Source organism: Aethalodelphis obliquidens, unplaced genomic scaffold, assembly GCF_003676395.1.
Source record: "Aethalodelphis obliquidens isolate GAN/ISIS:26980383/991018 unplaced genomic scaffold, ASM367639v1 scaffold12, whole genome shotgun sequence".
Taxonomy (NCBI): Eukaryota; Metazoa; Chordata; class Mammalia; order Artiodactyla; family Delphinidae; genus Aethalodelphis; species Aethalodelphis obliquidens.
Window position 1 is genome coordinate 9,212,008 of NW_020837956.1, and position 19,125 is coordinate 9,231,132.

General features: G+C 44.1%; 1 long non-coding RNA gene and 1 other non-coding gene across 2 annotated transcripts in view; both read right to left on the bottom strand.

Moving 5' to 3' along the window:
• LOC113623789 (uncharacterized) overlaps positions 1-8,262 on the bottom strand; it is a 154,791-nt gene extending 146,529 nt beyond the window's left edge. The window contains exons 1-2 of the long non-coding RNA XR_003434065.1: positions 7,999-8,262; positions 5,600-5,661 (exon numbers count right to left, since the gene is read on the bottom strand). This is a non-coding gene — a long non-coding RNA (uncharacterized LOC113623789). The remainder of the gene's footprint in view (positions 1-5,599; positions 5,662-7,998) is intronic.
• Positions 7,897-7,989, bottom strand: TRNAI-UAU (transfer RNA isoleucine (anticodon UAU)). The gene is given in 2 exon segments: positions 7,897-7,932; positions 7,952-7,989. It is a non-coding gene; the product is annotated as a tRNA-Ile (tRNA).
• Positions 8,263-19,125: the final 10,863 nt, after the last annotated feature.

The window sequence follows — 19,125 nt, forward strand, 5'->3', positions numbered from 1 at the left end:
GTTTCTAAACAGAAAGAAAAAAGGTCTCCTCCCAGATAGCTCAAGATAGAAACATCCCATGGAAGGACTCCGGTAGGTTTTGAGTCACATGCCCGTCTCTGAAAGGGGAAATAGGAGCTGGGAAGATAATAACAAAATCTAAGGTACAATGTCTCTTTTCTGAAAACAGAACTAAGAATCGTAGCATTAAAAGAGATCTTAGAAGCCTCACCAACCCCTCAACCAATGCAAGATTCTCTTCTATTACATTACAGCTTCAGTTTAATCACTTTTAAAGTTGGGAAACACGCCCCTTCACCAGTCAACCCATCCCATTTCTCAACACTGCTAATCATTTTAAAAATAAATTTGCTTCCTTGTCATCATTACCCATGGGCTATAGTTTTTTGGGGGTTTTTTCAGTTTGTTTTTTAATATTTACTTATTTATTAATTTGGCTGCCCCAGGTCTTCGTTGCGGCATGCAGGATCTAGTTCCCTGACCAGGGATGGAACCCAGGCCCCCTGCATAGGGAGCATGGAGTCTTAACCACTGGACCACCAGGGAAGTCGCCGTGGGCTGTAGTTCTAAGTTCATGTTCTTCCCTCTAGGTCAAGACTGAATATATCTACTCATTTCATGAATATCTGAAAGCAAGTCATATAACTGTCTTCAGCCCGCTCTTCTCTGGGATCCATATTCCTTGGAGTTTCAACTGTAGTCATCATGGATGGCTTAGTGTTATGGGAAGGAAGAGAGGCATCTGGATCATTAAGGTCAGGGGTTGTCAAGGACTCTGTGGGGAAAGGCAGGAAACCAACAGAAGAGGGGAACGATCCTCACCCCACCAGGCTCGCCCCCAGCATGAACTCCACCCCAGCTGCCTGCCTCTGCTCCCAAGGGGCCCACCAGACAGCAAGGAACATAGAAACACTTAAAGAGAATTCAGTTTTACAGTTTATGTTAAAAAGAAGAAAAAAATAGATAGGAGAAGATAAAAATAAATTTAGAAGAAAAAAGGGAAAGAAGGCTAAGAGCAAATGAATGAAAAGACTAGGTATGGAGGGAAGGGTGTAATGAAAGTTTTAAAGAGAAGGAATCAACTCATTAACCAGAGTATTTAAAAGAATGTAACAGTTAAGGGGCTTCCCTGGCGGCGCAGTGGTTAAGAATCTGCCTGCCAATGCAGGGGACACGGGTTCAAGCCCTGGTCTGGGAAGATCCCACATGCCGTGGAGCAACTAAGCCCATGTGCCACAACTACTGAGCCTGCTCTCTAGAAGCCACCAGCCACAACTAATGAGCCCACGTGCCACAACTACTGAAGCCCGCATGCCTAGAGCCCGTGCTCTGCAACAAGAGAAGCTACTGCAGTGAGAAGCCCATGCACCGTGACAAAGAGTGGCCCCTGCTTGCCGCAACTAGAGAAAGCCCACCCGCAGCAAGAAGACCCAACACAGCCAAAAATAAATAAATAAATTTTTTTTTTTTTTTTTCAGTATGCGGGCCTCTCACTGTTGTGGCCTGTCCCGTTGCGGAGCACAGGCTACGGACGCGCAGGCTCAGTGGCCATGGCTCACGGGCCCAGCCGCTCTGCGGCATGTGGGATCTTCCTGGACCGGGGCACGAACCTGTGCCCCCTGCATCGGCAGGCGGACTCTCAACCACTTCGCCACCAGGGAAGCCCAATAAAAATAATTTTTTTAAAAAAAAAGAGAACATAACAGTCCTAAACATGTATACAGCCAATAACAGAGCTTCCAGCAACATGAAGGAGGAAAAGATAAAACTAAAAGATAGAAAAACCTATCATTGCAGTTGGTTATTTTCATGCCCTTCTCTCAGTGACAGACAGAACAAGCAGGCAGAAAAATCAACGGTACAGAAGGCTTGAAGAGGCCTATAAACCAACTTGATATAATTGACATTGACAGAGCACACTGTCCAGCAGCAGCACAGTATACATTCTCCAGTGCATCAGAATCAGATGAAAAGCAGGAAGACAATAAAGAAAAACCAATGAAACCCAAAACTGGATATTTGAAAAGATAAATAAAAGTGGAAAACATCTTCTGAGACTGATCGGGGTGGGGAGGGAACCATAAATTACTAATATCAGAAATTAGAGGGGAAAGCACTACAGATCCTAAAGACAAGAAGGGAATATTATGAATAACTTTATGCTAATAAATTCAATAACTTTAACGAAATACACAAATTTCTTGAAAGACACAAAGTACCAAAGCTCACTCAAGAATAAATAGGTAACTTGCATAACCCCCAAATCTATTAAAGAAATTCAATTTGTAGGGTTTTAAAGAGAAAACTTCCTACAAAGAAAACTGCAGGCCCACAGTGCTTCACCAGTGAATCCTGCCAAATATTTAAGGAAGAAATAATACAACATTTCAATACTGAAAACAACAAAACATTGCTTAAAGAAATTAAAGCCCTAAATAAGTGGAGACGTGTATAACTTGCTTATAGAATCAGAAGAGTCAATATTGTTAAAGAGGCAATTCTCCTCAAATGGATCAATACCTTCAACAGAATTCTTGTAAAACTCCCAGGATATTTTCATAGAAATTGGCAAACTGGCCCTAAAGTTTATTTATATATATATACATATATATATAGCGTTATGTGTGGATTACTATAATCATATAATTGAATCATGATTCATACAAATTATATGATTATAGTAATCCACACATAACACCACACTGACATATAGCTCAACAGAATAGAATGAGAGTCCAACAAAAGACCAACACAGCTAAGGTCAATTCATTTTTGACAATGTGTCAAGGCAATTCAATCAGGAAAGGATAGGCTTTTCAACAAATGGTGCCAGAACTGGATATCCATTTACAAAAAAAGAAAAACTTAGACCTCTAACTCACATCATATACAAATGTTAACTCCTAAATGTAAGAGCTAAAACATAGAATAAAATCTTGGTGACATTGGGTTAGGCAAAAATTTCTTAGATATAACACCAAAAGTATCATCCATAATGGAAAAAAATTGTATAAATTGAACTCTATCAAAATTTAAAAGTTTGCTTTTCAACAGACACCATTAAGAAAATGAAAATTCAAACCACAAACTGGGAGAAATTATTTACAAAACATATATCCAACATAGGAATTATATCTAGAATAGACAAAAACTCTTATAACTCAATAATGAAAAGACAAACAACCCAATAAAAGACAGACAAAAGATTTGAATGGACAATTCACCAAAGAAGATATCTGAATATCTAATAAGCACTAGAAAAGCTACTCAGCATCATTCAGGCAGTTCCTTGTATGTCAAATACTTTAAAAAAAAAAAGCTGTAAAATTAAAAAAAACTAATTGGTCACCTTTGGGAGTTGTTAGAGCATCAGTTCATTATTCTAAAGACTAGCAGAAAAAGGAAAAGAGTCCAGGAATATTACCTGGTCTTTTCTATGTGAATTGTGCTTTAAGAAAACCAAACAGTCGATGGAAAAAGGGGGTTTTTAAGAATGACAGTTACAAATACAGAAGGAATAATTGAATTAGAAAACCCTTGTTGAGTAATCCTTAATACAATAATAAATCTAGACAAGGAGCATCAACAGATGCTAAAACCATTAGGTTAGAGGCTGATGTGGCATTTTGTAATGGATGGACCAGGCTGACCACATCTGAAATCACCAGTAAAATTAACATCAGTAAAAGTGGAACAACCAGACATTATGTACTTTCTCTCTTGTGATACAATAGTATATAGTACCACCTACAATCTATTTTTGCAAAAAGAAAAAATTGCATCTTAATATTACCAAGCTTCTAGATCTAATTGTCGGGGGGACTGAAGAACTTGGGAAAGGATTCCTTGAGGATGGAATTAGCCAAATCCTGTGGGAGATTCTATAGATCAATAAATATCAAAAAAGGGAGTGGGTAATTGGTAAGAAATTTAAAAGATACATTGATCGAATGTAATGTATGGACCTTGTTTGGATCTCGATTCAAACCAACCAACCAGAAAAATATCTTTCAGAGATAAGTGTGGACATCTGAACACAGACGAGGTGTTAGATGATGCAGAGTTTCTATTATTACTCTTGTTAGGTGTGCTAATGGTACTATGGTTATGCTCTTTTTAAAAGTGGTTACCTGTTGGGTATACATACTGAGGTATTTACAAGTTAAATTAAACCATAGCTGGGGTTTCCTTTAAAATATTCTGGTGACAGTGCTAGGGTAGGGGAGAATGTTGTGAGAACGAGATAGATGAAATAACGTTGACAATTCTTGAAAGTAGTGATGGATGGATACAGGGTGGTTAAATATACTATTTTCTCTATTTTGGGTATGTTTGAAATTTTCCATAACAAAGAACTGGAGTTTTGTTTTGTTGAATTTTAAATGGGCTGTGTTCACCCAGGTCACAGCCCTCAGGCTGACTTCAACATGAGTATTCCCTATCTTGATCCACACAGTCGACGTAGGTCACAAATGAGAGAAATGAGTCAGGGGTTAAGAAAACAGCAAAGCAAGCAGCTGGTACCCACCTCTGCGAGGATTAATGGAGAGTGGTAGGACCACAGCAAACGAAAAATCACCTGCCCATCCAAAGGGGGCAGCCAATTGTTGCCATGTGGGAATAAGGGCCCGAGATGGCCAAGTCTTCTAATTTTTCATTAGAAACTTGAAATCTAGGCATTTCAGTAAAACCTCCCAATATGCAGGCAAATGATTTTTAAAAATTTAAACACTCGCAAGTCAGTGCTAGAAAGCCAAACAAAACCTGTCTGGAGGCTAAATTTGTTCCACAGGCTGTTGTTTTGTCATCTCTGACACCACATCATGTAATGCATTATATAGTAATGCATTAATAATTGGCTGACATTCTTAACAGTTGAATCACACGGCCAGGACAACTGAGGTTGTGCATATCCGAAATGCCTAAATCCTTTGTATGCAAACAGCTGTCAAGCCAGGCACGCCCCACACTGAACTCAGAACTGAACACAGGCTTACAGTTATCTCCATCAAATTGCATCTTGTCATTTGTCAGAAATATTTGTCCCTGGATTGGCTCCACTCTTCCTCGAAATTCTACTGAATTTGCACTCCCTTCCAGCTCTGTATCACACACAGTTTTAATAAGCCCATCCAAAGCCATCTACAAAGCTAATGTCAACCTGTGTGCATAGTTCAATAGAGTTCAACGGATTTCAACGGGTAGGTAGGTCAGGCTTGTCTCCTGCTAGACGTCTACAGCTGTTCAGCTATAACTTCAACCTACCTTCTGGGTTCATCCACCTCATATTTACCCGTCTTCCTCCTTAAAGCCACCATACATTGCATATAGGCCTAATCCACTAGTTTTGTGGTGACAGGAATGCCACCTCCTTACACCTGTATATGGAGTACTTTATGGTTTTTATAGCATGTTCCCATAATTTTCTGATTTGATCTTTATCACCCATCACAACCTTTAAAAATCCTATCAACCTCACATTAAGACATTGATCTACAAATCTGCCAGTGGTCTGTTTGTTTGTAATCCACTAATAATCTATCTGGTGATTTCCAGATTAAATAGAGCAAGGGCAACTATTGATAATTTAGCTTCTTACCTTCCCACTTGACCGTCTCACCAAAAAAGAGTTCCCCAAACCACCACCATTCCAGCAATAACCTATAGGGACAGAAACAATATTTAAGAGGAAGAATGTTCTAACCATGAGAGTTGACAGAAAGTGGAATGCATCATCTTGTGAAGAAATGACATTTTGATGCTAGAACTTTTCAAATAGGAGCTAGGGTTTTGCAGAAGGGACTCCAACATGGATAGGGAGTTGGGCAGAATGATCTTTCATTCATGCATTTCTGTCCACGTGAGGAAACTGCTCCGTGCTCAGCTCTTGGCTGAGCTCTTGGAAATATCTTACCAGTTCTTGCAGTGATAACCTCTCAAGGTTAAAAACATACACTTGGCAAGGGTGACTGTTTCTATGCTTTGTACATTTTAAAATGAATTCCCTTTTAAAAAGCAGTTTTCAGCAAATGTTTTTAAAATGCCAACCTTTTCTCCATTGTTCAAAATTGGGAAGAATCCATGTAATGGAATATTATTCAGCCATAAAAAAGAAATGAAGCACCAATACAAGGTAGGATGTGGATGAATCCTGAAAACATCAGGATAACTGAAAGAAGCCAGTCACAAAAGACCACATACTACATGATTCCATTCATATGAAAGTCCAGAATAGGTAAATGTAGATACAGAAAGTAGATTAGTGGTTATTTAGGGGTAGGGTGAGGTGATAGTTAAAGGATACAGGATTTTCTATCGAGTTGATGAAAATGTTCTAAAATTGACTGTGGTGATGGTTGCACATATCTGTGAATGTACTAAAATTCGTTGAATTGTACATTTTAAATGGGTGAATTGTAGGGTATACAAATTATATCTCGATAAACCTGTTTTTTAAAAAAAATTAAGCAAACTTTTTTTGGTGGGGGTTGGGGATAGATGTTTGCTTCCAGGCTGGCTAGAATTCTAAAGGGGAGCACTCAACCATCTGCTGAGGATGAGCCTGTGAGCGAAAAGATCCGGTTCAGCGAGGAACTGGCAGCCAGGTTGGGTGAGGTGGAAGGATTTTCTCACATTTCAGGAGGCATGGGGCTCCCCTTTCGGAATCTGGGGCTGGGATTAGCAGCCGAGGAGACAGACAAGAAGAGCTCCACCTTCCACCCACTACCTCCGAGCTTTCTAGGTCTTGCTTCTCACCGCTCCTGGTAGTATTTCCATCCCAGGAGTTAACTCCTAGCACGCCCATAAAAACAGCTGAAACCACTCTTTCGGGAGAACACGTCCGGGAGGCCTCTCACCCCAACTAAGCTTGCTCCCTACTTCGCCCCACCTCCTGAGGATGTGGGGCATCCGTCCACCCCCTGACAAAGCGGCCCCCCTGCCTCAGAATGTTCGCGTGCTGGAAGATTTCAAAACCCAGCTGGCATATTTCCTGCTCCCCGGGGGGACTTCTGAACCTGGGGTGTGCAGCAGGCAGGAAAGGATATCCCTAGAAAACGTCTGTTCTCCCGTCTGCCAGCGAATTCCACCACTCCTGACTGACACCGGGGAGCAGGGGCACAGATAGGGGGAGGGAAACGCCCAGGCACTTTTCCCAAACTGCAAATCCGCCCAGGGAGGCCTCGAGGCCTGGGTAAGGGAGAAGGGCCCGCGGTCTAGGGGTTCTGCAGATCGCGGGAAGGCGGCAACGACCAGTTATCAGCATTGAGTTGGCCAAAAAGTTCGTTCGGGTTTTCGTTCGCGGTTTTGGTAACGATGTTACGGAAGAACCCGAACGAACTTTTTGGCCAACCCATAGTTAAAAAGGAGGAGAGCGACTGCTTCACTTGAGGCCCTGCGCTGGGCCTCGGGCCCCAGCTCGCGGGAGCGGTTGCCCCGCTCGGGCCCCGACAGCCAGCGCTCACCACGCCGCTCCCGGCCCTGGGTGAGGGGCAGCAGCAGGGAACCGGCGCCGGGAACTCGGGCACGCCCCGTAGAGAGGGCGCCTGGAATTTTCGATGACGAGGCCCAGGTAGGGTCCCATCACCGGTGCAGCGCCCCGGGACTTCCCGTCCTCATCCCCGGTACCGGGACCCGGGACTGCCGTTAAAGGAAATGCCTAGGAAGAGGGAGCAGCAGGTAAACGTACGGGTTCGGGCGGCTGGACGGTGCACTGCGCGGGGGCAACAAGTAGCTTGGAAAGCGAGTGAGGCGCCAAGGAGAGCGGCTTCCTGCCTGCAGCGAAGCAGGACGTGCAAGCAGAGCAGTGAGAGACAGGAACTGAGGAGACTAAAGAGAGACTGACTCGTTCCCTTGAGCAAGGGGGTAAAAGGGGGGTGCGGGTATCCAAAAGGGTCATGCTCCAGGTGAGGCTCGAACTCACAACCTCGGCATTGCTCTGCATGTACTGCTGTATAAGTACCGCGCGCTAACCGATTGCGCCACTGGAGCTCCGCTTACCCCGCCTCGCGATGGCTCTATCAGGGTTCACCCGGGCCCTGTGCGGGCCTTCGCGGAGCATGCGCACCCGCGGCTTGCGGCTAGGCGAGAACGAACCGGGGCCCCGAGACCCCGCAGCTTCCGGTCCGGCGGTCCCCGGCCTGGCGTAGGAAGGAAGGCTGCTAGGTCTCCCTCCGGGAGGGCGGGGCCCTTTGGCGGGACCTTGAAAAGAGCACAGCCCGCCTCCCTGGGTAGCGCGGGAGGAGGAGCCCGGGCGCTGCGGTCTGAAACCACCTCCGCGCCCTCAGTGTGGAGTTTCGCCTCCCAGGAGCAGGCCCTGCGAGAAGCAGGCCTAGTCCGGGAACCGGGCTGCGGCCGGCGGGCGGGCCTTGTTCCGAGGGGTGGGGCCGAGCGGGGAGATGCCCTGGACAGTCGCCTCTGACCCGCGCCCCCGCGTGACCGGTGAGCTGGAGGAGCCCACCCCCCTACCCCCCGCGCCGCCCTGGAAGTCGGCAGAAGCGGGAAAACCCGTGAATGAGCAAAGCCCGCGCCTGCCGGTCGGGCAGCCAGGGAGCGCCTGGGCCGGAGTGGCGACCGAGCTTCCAAGACCGGGCCGGGCAGAGATTTAACCGTCAGACCCTTGTCCTGCCCCGAAGGCTTTCTGCTGCCCCTTCTTACATCCTGAGCGGGGTGCTCGGATCGTGTCCAACCACGGGCATTCTGGGGACACGGTGATAGCCCAGGCCTTCAAGAGGGTGCAAGCTAAGCTCCACGTGTTTTGTTGGGCCACGACGTGTATGTTTTGTTTAATTTTAAAGCGAGTTCCTAATATTTAAAAACAAGAGGTCCCCTACAAATATCTGGATATCCATTTCTTTTTTTAAAACCAGAAAGTGTAAACCGTACCCAGGGCCGAATTATGACTGTCCTGTGCCTTACACACTTTTGTCTTCGTGGGCCACTTTGTCCATCAAAACAACAAAAATTTTTTAAAATTATATTTTGCTACTACAAACCACAAATATAATCCAGGCTGGATTTATTGTTACATTCATTATTATATTTATGATTTCAAAAAAAAATTAAAATGTAAACATTTGGGGGGCTCTAGGCACTGTGCCTACTGCCCTTGACTGATAACTCTGCTAGGAACCTGCATCCCTCTGGGAGGGTAGCTGTAGCCTCCTCCACAAAATGCCCCCCTCCCCCCTCCCTCTCTTCCTCTGGCGTTGCATCAGTCGATTGTCTCCTGGGCCTCTGTTGGCATGTTGGTCACCCTGTTCCGGTGACCTCTGCTTTCCTGGGAGAGCCAGAAGAGTAAACAACAGAGCACCATGTCAATAGATTTCAGAACCAGTATGAGCAAGTGATGGGGGCAGAATAAAGATCATGCATAATCACCTTGATGGTGACTAACCCACATTAACAGGTTGTGTTCAGGTGATGAGGTCGAGAGTACGATTGTAGAAGAGCCTTGAAATTGGAGCAGAAGAGATTAGAGAGATCAGGCAGATGATGAGACAAGCACAGGTTCTGTTTAAGGCAGAGGCCTCCTGAAGGTGTTTTAAGGAAGTTCATTGCTTTGTACAGACTGGGTTGTGCACCCAGAGAAAGGAGATAGGCGAGCCTCTCCTGGTGGTTTGTAAACTGTGAGAGACACACATCCAGAGCAAGAGCTCAGAAGGGGGATGGTCAACACCCTTGCAAGATCCCATCAGGTACTAGGCAGATGGTGGGATGCAGAGCTGTTTACAACACACCAGGATTAGGGCTCCTTGGAGCGTGCTTTGGCAAGTCCTTGGTAAATCAAGGGCAGCAGAGAGTGAGCCTTTGAAATAAGTCCCTCCCAAAAGATGGAACAAGTTCCAAAAGTAAATGCATGATTTGCCCCCAGGTGGGAATAATTTTTCCCCCTAAATTGAAAGGGGTTAATTTCCTGAAAGACAAGAAAGTAAGTTGTAGACTCATACACAGCGTCTTCTCAAATCCAGTAGCATCTGCCGAGTCTGCTCTTTCTCCCTCCTGAATCCCTCAGGTAGAATCTGCCTGGTGAACTATAAGCAGCAAAAATGGCCCCTGGAAAAAAAAAAAAAAAATGGCCCCTGGTGGTCCAGCTTCCCTTCCCACTCTCCGCTTTCATGGACTTACTCCTTAACAGTATTGGTTCAGCAGATACTGACTGACCCTGGTTGCATGGGAAGGGAAGGCAGCATCTGATACAGCCTTTGGGAACTAAAATAGCTTAGTCCCCAAGGAAATTGGGGCTCTAAGGGAGGAGTGAGGGCAATGTTGAACCTAGAGGGGGCAGTGTCAGAATCTCTGCCACCAGAGAGATTTTTCAGCAAGAACAAGTATACTGAGAACTTCAAATCACTTAACCTCATACACACTCACCCTGAAGAGCAAAGAACTAAGAGTGAGTCTGAGGCCCTCCCTGGCTCTGTGACCTTAAGTAAATCTCTTACCCTTTCTGGGCCTCAGTTTCCTCATTTATAAACTGAGGGATCTAGACCAGATAAGAGCTTTCTAGCTTAACTGGAGAATGCCTTTTACCATGTATACTCTTGATAACAACTTGCAATTATTTAAGCATTTAATAATTTGTGTGATGTGTAATAAAGAAGTGATTTTTAAAATAAAACCTATTTTAGATATATGTATAATGTTAAAATAATCTTGAGTAATACCCATACTGTAATAAGACTAGTCTCAACCTTCTTCCATTTACCATGTAATGCAAAATGTTTAATTTACTTTAATTATGTAAGGGAAAAGCATGCTTTGTTAACAATAACTTTTAAAAGAACATATATCATATTGGTCTTAGGACAAATGTATATTAAAATGTATGAAATTTAATGACTCATTGTAGCATCAAAAATAGACACAAACTGCTTTCCTAAACGAATGTTTAGAATTTGTGCTTTTTGCACTTTAAAAAACTGGTTTATTTTTATTCCTTTCATGGTTTTGTGTCTAAATGATGAGCTAAAACAGAAGGGTTCTGGCTGCTATATGTAAGCACCATTCTGCAAATAACATGAAGAGGGTATGGTTGGTCTTCATCCCTAATAACGAAAGACCAAATTGGATATAATGATCACTATATTTTCTCTTTTGGGCTTTTGTTTCTGACATACAAGATATTTTGATTAGCAGAATGCAATTTGCACGTTTAGTAAATGAATATCATCTTGAACCAAATTTGTAGAATTTTCAGTATATGGTCTTCTTTTACTTTATTTCAGCAAACTTTTTATGTGTTTAGCCAGCGTTCCATTATGGCTGTATATGAAGCAGTATATGACTTTTAAAAGTTGCTGTAGAGGAGTCACAAGTCACCTACGACCCACCTCTTCAGCTGAGTCATACGCACACTTCTTGTATGCAGGGACCACTGCAGGTGCTGGTCAACAGGCACTGAGACGCTCCCCAAGTGATCGCATGTTGATGGGGCAAGAGGTTGTCTGAAGAATTATTTTAATTATTACTTTTCTAAGTAGAAATTGAAAAGATACTCTGCCACCTGTAACAGTGAAGACCGTCTTGAATGTCTTTCAGAACTCCTAGGATTTGGCAGTGTCTAAGATCCCTTCCTATCCTAATAGTCCATGATCCTCACCAGCACCACGTGGAGAAATGACCCTTTATTTTCCCTTAGGAGGAGAAAGATGCGTAGGTCTTAAGGCCCAAACTCTAGGAAAGTATGATGCAGATTTGAACCAATTACACATAGGAGTGGAACATGATGATACTTTGGGAATCACAGATTCCCTTCACTCTGGACTGAAGCTGAAATGAGGACATGGTGAGAGCCTGTCAGAGGAGAAAAAGTCTTTAAAGATTGGTAACATTCAGTGTTGAGGAGAGTGTGAGGAAATGGACACTGTTCAGGGTTTTTGTTTGTTTGTTTGTTTTTAAGTCAGTTTAGTAGAATCTATCAAATATATGACCTTTGACCCAGCAGTTCCACCTCTAGGAATCTCTCCTAGAGACACTGTACGTGGGAACAAGTATACCGTAGGAACAAATAGACTGTATTTCATCAAACCTAAGTGGCCATAACCTGTAAAATGTGCCATTACTTTACGTAGCGATAAGAAAGATGCTGCCGTTTTAACAATGACACTGTGCTTGCATGTCAGACTTACTTTATGCTTATTAAAAGAGCTCTTTTAGACAGACTCAGATGTACATTTTTAAAATCACATATTACCCTTGAGAACTATTGCTTTTGGTTCGGCTTTTCAGCCTCTTAGTTTCTGCCACCTCCAAACCGGCCAGCGCTGCAAGGGGGAATCAGGCCGCCACGCTCACCTCAGTGCCCTTGTCTTCTCCCTGAATCTTGTGGCTTCTCCACACCTGGGCTGTCTTCAAGCAAGTTTGTTTGTGTGTATTTATTGTGTCTCTGGCGACTATCCGTGGGAATACTATTGTCTACATGACCACACACTTCATCCTCCCAACAGGGACATTTCTGAGAGAGAGGGGCGTAGGGGTGGGTGGCTGTAATAATAGGGCTCAACGGGCACGACTAGTGACTACAGCGGACCGCCGGGAGCACGGGACTGCCCTAACCACAGCCCCCTTCGTACCGCTATCAGCACATGAAACATAAACAGGAACCACTCCCAGTTAAACGTCGTTTAATTATGAGGACGTTGACGGGGTGTGCGCCTGTTGTGAACTTGGTGCTTCTTCAGCTCCAAGTACACCGTCTCTGCCCTGCCCTGCGATCGTGCCAGCCAGCACCACGCTCGCGCTGCGTCAGGGGGAGGCGTCCGCAGAACACTGAAGGGCCTTCTCCCCCTCTTGCCAGGGCTTTGCTTCCGGCTTCTACTGCACAGCTGCCGCTTCCGGTCAGGCTCGGCCATCACCGTTTCCTGCTCGCCAGCCCCAGCCTGCAGCTCCTCAGCAAACTTCTCCCGCCACGCCCCCACCCGTGAGTTCTGAGCCTCAGCTGTGGCAGGGAGCGAGTTTATCCTTCCGTGGGTTTTCTGTGTCACCTCTGGAGGTAGTGGCTGCTCCCTTTATCCGTTATTCCTGTGTCCCTTAGAGTCCCGTTGACCCCTCTTAGTAGGTAGTCCCCGTTAACTGGTTGTCAACAGTTCTTCATGTTGGATTTTCCCTGTTCAAAGTACTGGTGTGGTTTCCGCTTCCTGACTGGATCCTGGCTGGATCCTAATTATTTCTTTCACTTGTCATATGAGAACAAAATCTTTCAAAGAATATGGAGAACATGGGGGTAGGTGGATAAAAAATAACGCACTTACACAGCACTTACCATGTGCCCGGCACGGTTCTAAGAACTTTACACCTTATTAACTAATTTAATCCTCATGCCAACCCTATGAAGTAAGTAGTAGTAGTATTTTCTTTTACAGATGAGGAAACTGAGGCACAGTAGGGTTACCTAAGTAAGTGGTAGGACCAGTTTTCAAATACAGATGGTAAGACTCAGGAGTCCATGCCCTTCCAGAGTACAGTGCTCAGTTCGCCTTGGAGAAAGAGACCCATGAGGGGTCACCCTCAAGAGAGGCACTAATCAGGGCTCACAGAGACCCCACATGATGGTGGCCAAAGTGTTCTAACTTGAAATATGGGAAAGACCAGATAGAACTACGACCCCTAGAGAGATGAAAACTGGGATCCAGGTATGCTGGGGCACCCAAATAAATGCCCAAAGCCCTCCTGCTGAGAAGATGGGGTACAGGATGACAGGTCTTAGAGACTAAGCACAGATAATGATGGGGTCTTCCCTTTGAGAGGAGGAAGGAAGAGTCTTAGCAGAGGCACCTATGGAACTCTGGAGTTTCAGTAACATTCAGGGCTGTCCTTAGGTCAAAATTTTGGAGTGAGTAGGAAAACTCACCCTGTGCGGTTGAAGAAAGATAAGGAACTGGAGTAAAACAACCTTTGTTCATATCTCTGTTTAGCCAACAACTGACTGAGTGGCTTCAATAATATTTCTTTACATGTATACACTGCAGTTGCTTAGCCGTTCTCCTATTAATGGACATCTTGGGTTATTTCCTGTTTCGAGCTATCATAAACAAAGCTGCTAGGAGCACTCTTATACAAGTCCTTTTGTTTTAATTTCTTTTCAGTAAATACAGGAGTGGGACTGCTGGGTAGTGCAGCCAAAGAAAAAGTGTACAATTCAGTGGCATTAAGTACATTTATATTGTTGTGCAACTGTTACCACTATCCATCTCTAGAACTTTTTCATCATCCCAAACTGAAAATCAGTACCAATTAAACAATAAACTCTCCATCCCCCTTCCCTCAGCCTCTGGTAACCTTTATTCTACTTTCTGTTTCTACAAGTTTGACTATTCTAGGTACCTCATATAAGTGGAATAATCCAGCATTTATCCTTTTGTGTCTGGCTTATTTCAGGTAGCATAATGTTTTCAAGGTTTATCCATGTTGCAGCATGTGTCAAAATTTCATTCCTTTTCTATTGTATGTATACACCACATTTTTTTATCCATTCATCAGTCAATAGACACTTAGGTTGCTTCCGTCTTTTGGCTATTGTGAATTATGCTGCTATGAAGATGGGTGCACAAATATCTGTTCAAGGTTGTGCTTTCACTTCTCTTGGATATATACCCAAAAGTGGATTGCCACATCATATGGTGATTCTGTTTAATTTTTTGAGGAACCATCATACTGCGTTTCACAACAGCTGCACTGTTTTACACTCCCACCAGTAAAGCACAAGGATTCCAATTTATCCACATCTTTACCAACACTTATTTTCAGTTTGTTTGGGGTTCTTTTTAGTAATAGTCATCCTAACAGGTGTGAAGTACTATCTCATTGTGGTTTTTATCTTCATTTTCTTAATAATTAGTGATGTTGAGCATCTTTTCATGTGCTTATTGACCGTTCGTGTATCTTCTTTGGGTAAATGTCTATTCAAAATCTTTTGCCCAATTTTAATTAAGTTGCTTGTTTTTTTGTTGTTGAATTTTATGAGTTCTTTGTATATTCTGAATACTAATCCCTTACTAGATATATTATTTACAAATATTTGACCCATTTTGTGGGTTGCCTTTTCAGTCTCTTGACAGTGTCCTTTGGTGCACAAAAGTTTTTAATTTTGATGAAGTTCTATGTTTAGTTTTGTAAGAAACTGCCAAACCCTTATTTCCAAAGTAGTTTTGCCATTTTATACTCCCACCAGCAATGCTGATCATTCCAATTGCTCTGTATCCTTGTCAACACTTGGTGTTCGCAGTCTTTTTAATTTTAGGCATTCTACTGGGTGTGTAATAGTATCTCGTTGTAGGTTTAACTTATATATCCCTGATGACTAACGGTGTTGAGCATTTTTTGACGTGCTTGTTGGCTATCTGTGAATCTTTGTGAAATGTTTGTTCAGATCTTTCACCCATCATTTTGTTGTTTTGTTTTTGTCTTTTTTGTTTTTTGGGTTTTGATCATTTTTTTTTTGATCATTTTTAAAATTAAGCTGTAGGAGTGGCTGATATTTCTCAGTTTCCTCATCTGTAGGTAGCAGGTATGAATTCCGCCATGACACCTGGGCTACAAGAAATGCCAAGCTTAGCCACTGTCCACACAGCCCTGGACTCATAAGAGCCCACATATGTCCACTCCTGTCCAAGGCATGTGAGATCCATGCTAGGAAGAATGAGGGGGATGCCACAGGATGTTGGGGGGTGCGGTAAGAGGGCAGTGGAAGTGTCTAACACAGAGTGATTTGAAGGGAAGTAGCATTCATGGTCCCTGGCAAAGAGGGAAAAGAAGACCAGCAAGCTAAAGAATATTATCTCCACGGGAGGAAGGAGGGAGGGAAGGGAGGGGGGAGAGCTCACTGGCCCTGGAGCCAGAAAAAAATGGAAATGTAGCAGACATATAAGCCAAACTGAAAGCTCATAGCAGAGCTGGCCTGTGAATGTCTCCCTGAGGACTTTCCACCTGTGAGGTGACAGGGAGACATAAACTTCCTGCTCTATTTGCAGAGAGCCCTGAAAAGCTGACAGTGACCAGCATGCAGTTGCAGGGCGTTCTTCTCAGCTGCCCTGTCCTGCCCTGTCCAGTGGGGTCTTAGCTGCAGTTACTGGCTCCATCCCAGGGCCAACAGCCAACTATGATCACATTAGAGAAGTAGTATATTGGAGGGTATATCCGTTTTATTATTTGATGCCCCGATTTTAGAACCTAACCCTCCCTGAGTTGCAAATCACAACCATAAAGAAATCTTTTAATACAGAGAATTAAGCTTATAAAAGTATATTAGGAGACAGAAATCATGCCAGTTGTTTAACAAAGAGAATGTAATACAGAGAACTGTTAACTAGGTTTAAAGTTGTTAACTAGTAACTGAAAAGTCAAAAAAAAATCTGCAGTATCACAGAAGTAGCAACTGTAAGAAGCAGTTATACCCGCTAGGGCTGAGGGAACCAAAGAAGAAGGTGAATTACTAAACCTTGGAAAGTGGAGGATGACTTCTGCGGAATTGAAACTCAGACCTCTGACAGGGCATGCCAGCTTCTGGAACTGGTAACTCTGATGGGGTCACTTTAAAGCTGATTCTGCGAGAACTGGAAAAATTGCAAATTGGATTTAGAAATTGCCAGGGGAAGAAGCCAAGGTGATGAGCCCAGGAGCCACAGGCAGCCAGGAGACAGGAAGCAACCAGGAAAGAGCAAGTCCCCTCTCCTTCCTCCATCCCTGCAGTCTCCCTCTATTACCTCCACTTTGCAGGGGTAACAGAACCAGCTGACAAAGCATAAATGGAGTTTGCAGAATCCCAGGCCCTGCATTATAATGCAGAGTATAGAAAGTGAGTTTGGAGCTGAGAGACAGTAGCTTAATAATTGGTTAATACATTAGAAAAACATATAAAAACATCTAACTCTTGCCTGTATAAAACTTTTAAATAATAATCTAAACAATATCAACATAGAAGTTGCCAGTAGGGAGTTCCAGCAGGAAGTTAAATCTTGCCCAGATTCTTTTGTCCTTGACTTGTTCTAGGGGTCGATACAGATGCTTATTAACAGTACACATTAGAAATTACAAGTTTACAGACATGCATGTATTTAAAAAATAACCACTAGGACTTTCCTGGTGGTGCAGTGGTTAAGAATGCACCTGCCAATGCAGGGGACATGGGTTCAATCCCTGGTCAGGGGAGATCCCACATGCTGCAGAGCAACTAAGCCCATGCGCCACAACTACTGAGCCTGCTCTCTAGAGCCTGCGAGCAACAACTATTGAGCCCGCGTGCTCTAGGGCCCTTGTGCCGCAACTACTGAGCCCGTGTGCTGCAACTACTGAAGCCTGCGCACCTACAGCCCATGCTCCGCAACAAAAGAAGCCACCACAATGAGAAGCCCGTGCATCGCAACGAAGAGTAGCCCTTGCTCACCACAGCTAGAGAAAGCCCACGCACAGCAACGAAGACCCAGCACAGGCAAAAATAAATAAAATTAAAAATAAATTAAAAAAATATATACATATATATATAAGGCTTCCCTGGTGGCGCAGTGGTTGAGAGTCCGCCTGCCAATGCAGGGGACACGGGTTCGTGCCCTGGTCCGGGAAGATCCCACATGCCGCGGAGCAGCTGGGCCCGTAGGCCATGGCCACTGAGCCTGCGCGTCCGGAGCCTGTGCTCCGCAACAGGAGAGGCCACAACAGTGAGAGGCCCGCGTACCGCAAAATAAATAAATAAATAAATAATAACCACTAGACACATAGGACTAGAAGGTAGAGGGGGGAATGGGTCAAAGAAAACTTAGTAAGTCAGGTGTAGTAGACATGGTTCACTACCTTCCAAGCATCATTTCCCACCTCCCAGTCATGAGGCAGAGTTTTATGTGAATATCCCACCCCACCCCCATGGCCACAGACTTTGGGGGAAGCCAACTCTGCCTCCAGTTTCAAGCACAAATCTTAATTTGAATAAATCAATCAGAATATCTCTCCCTTCACTCCAGTAATTGGTTCAGGTTGGGGCATGTGAAACTTGTATTGCCAGTAAACACACCTGGTTCTCACTTGGGGGCAATTTTGCCCCCCAGGGACATTTGGCAATGTCTGGAGACATTTTTGGTTGTCCCAACTCGTGGAGAGATACTGGCATCTAGTGGGGAGAAGCCATGAATGTGCTAAACATCCTACAATGCAAAGGACAGCCCCCTACAAAAATTATCCACCCAAAATGTCAGTGGTGCCAAGGTTGAGAACCCTTCATCTAAAAGAAAAGCTATGGATAGTTTCCATCTCTTGACCCCTCAGGGAATCAGCCTTGGGATGAAGCTGATGCTGCGGTTAGCAGATCTGAGGAACAGAAAGAACCAGGGTCTATTATGACACCACTAGTTCACAAGCTCATTCTTCCTCTGCATATCCAGTTATATAAGTCTTTAACTTTCTCTTGGTTAAGCCATTGTTTAACTGGGGCCTCTGTTATTTGCACCCATGAGCACCTTGATAAACTAGAAAAGAGATAATTTATGTAACACAGCAGGTTAGGCTAACAGAAACCTTTAGAACTACATTCCAAGCAGAGAATACACATTCACAAAAATTGACCATAGACTAAGCTGCAAAGGAAATCTTAACACATCCCCACCCAAAAATAATACACAGACCATCTTCACTCACCACAATGCAATAAAATTAGAAACAATAAACAAAACAAAATGATAGCTGAACAAAAATCAAAACAAAAAAACCCCCTCAAACCAACCATATGTCTAGAAAATTTCAAACAGACTTGTCAATAATACAAGATAAAGAGGTATCAGGGCCAGAACCCAGATTTCCAAATAACCAGTACAGTTCATGACCTAGCCCTTCTATTCATGTTTGTTCTTAAACATTTGCTTAATTATATGAAAGGGAGGGAAAGCGGGACAGAGAGACAGACAGAGACAGACCAAGGTGAGCTGGGATAGGGATCGGCTGGAGAAACTAGTTCTGTCCGTTGACGGATTGAAGAGATCAGACTGTTAGCAGCCAGACTCAGCGAAGCCTGGAAGTATCTACTGGCTTTAGTGACCTGGGCAGGCAACCACCATCCAGGGGAGAGCAGAGCCAGGCACCAGCAACCAGGACAGGCTCTGATGAGCTTTGGTCCTTGGGCAGCGACTGCTTCTTGCTCCACGT